Source organism: Phocoena sinus, chromosome 6 (genome assembly GCF_008692025.1).
Source record: "Phocoena sinus isolate mPhoSin1 chromosome 6, mPhoSin1.pri, whole genome shotgun sequence".
NCBI classification, from domain to species: Eukaryota; Metazoa; Chordata; class Mammalia; order Artiodactyla; family Phocoenidae; genus Phocoena; species Phocoena sinus.
In genome coordinates this window covers 100,350,042-100,351,556 of record NC_045768.1, presented here as the reverse complement: position 1 = coordinate 100,351,556, position 1,515 = coordinate 100,350,042, and positions in this window count along the sequence as shown.

Sequence of the window (1,515 nt, the reverse complement as noted above, 5' to 3'; positions counted from 1 at the left end):
ACAACTTGCTTGCTCTATGCGCGTCTGCCCTTTCTTATGGCTTTCCTTTGAGTGTTTGATCACAGCAGCGCTGAAGAGGGACTGTGGCATTACAATGCTTCGGAGGTGTCCTCCAGGTAATCCAAACCCTCCTCCAGCAATTGTTGGGCTCCCTAGACTGCCCTTTACTCTCTGCTATAGCAGATTTCAGAAAAGATACGGACCTGGGTGCCAGACAAGGTGGTATCCATGTTTATAACCACAAGTGATTTAGGAAATTGGAGGCTCATTCCCACAACTGGGGCTCTGGGTTCACGCTCCCTCTGAAGTCTTTTCTCCCAGGGTAGGGAAAGCTGAATAATGCTTTGAAAAACACTTGGGATCCACTGTTACTATAACAACTATAATAAATATCGGAGATTCTAGGATGATATCTCAACAAGTCTTTCTGGGTACGAAAGTAATTTTCAATACAAAAACTGGAGGAAAAAACCTGAAAATTAATACAAAGCAAAACTATGAATCAGTCAACCTGGTACAAGCTCTTCCCTAAACCATTTTAACTAACTGGTCACCCAGATTGGTCAGGATGAACATAACTCTCAAGAGCTTGAGTTTTATATTTATAGATATGCTACAGTCAAAACTTCTGGAGATCAGCTACAATATTTACATAAAACAAGGGAGGGTAGAGGGAACAGATTTCAGCCTTACTTACTCCAAGAGGCTAGAGGGACTATTGAGTAATGACCATGAGCAGTAAGTCTGGCTGTTTCTCATGTAGGCATGGTTTGCAATATTTTTCTTACAGAGAGCAGCTGCCTCAAACTTTGTTTTTGTTTTGTTTTGTTTTTTAATCTTTTGGCCGCACCCCAAGGCATGTGGGATCTTAGTTCCCCGACCAGGGATCGAACCCACGTCCCCTGTGTTGGAAATGTGGAGTCTTAACCACTGGACCACCAGGGAAGTCCCAAACTTTGTGTTTTAAAATTACTCAGAAGAGGATCTGAGGGACAATGCCAAGGCCCCAAGTTATCCAATTTGAAGAAATCCCACCCTTGCTCCATAATGACATTAAATAATAATAATCTGTTTACAAAACAATTAAGAGCTTTCCTTTTCCTATTCTGAATAGTGTCACGAAGTCAGTTATCCTGTTATCAGGATAAGAAAGCAAATCTTTGCTATTGAGAAAAACTTGATTCATGGAACTGCAAATGTTCTGTAGGAACAGAAAAGGCAAGGTGAATATAGATAAAAGGGTATGAAAAATACTGATATTCCTGGAGAGTCTGATTCTTCTATCCCTAGGCAAGAAGCCACATCATACCCATCCATAAGCCATTTTCACTTTGCTGGTCAATATCTAGTCAAAAAAGGCCAGCGAATCAGCAATGTCTGTACCCATAACCTAAGTGTTACCTTGAGGTTTTAAAGAAAACAGGCTGCTTTTGTTTTAGCATTCCGTCTCTCTCTCTCTCTCACACACACACACACGCACACGCACATGCACACACACGCAGCTTATTCTTTTAC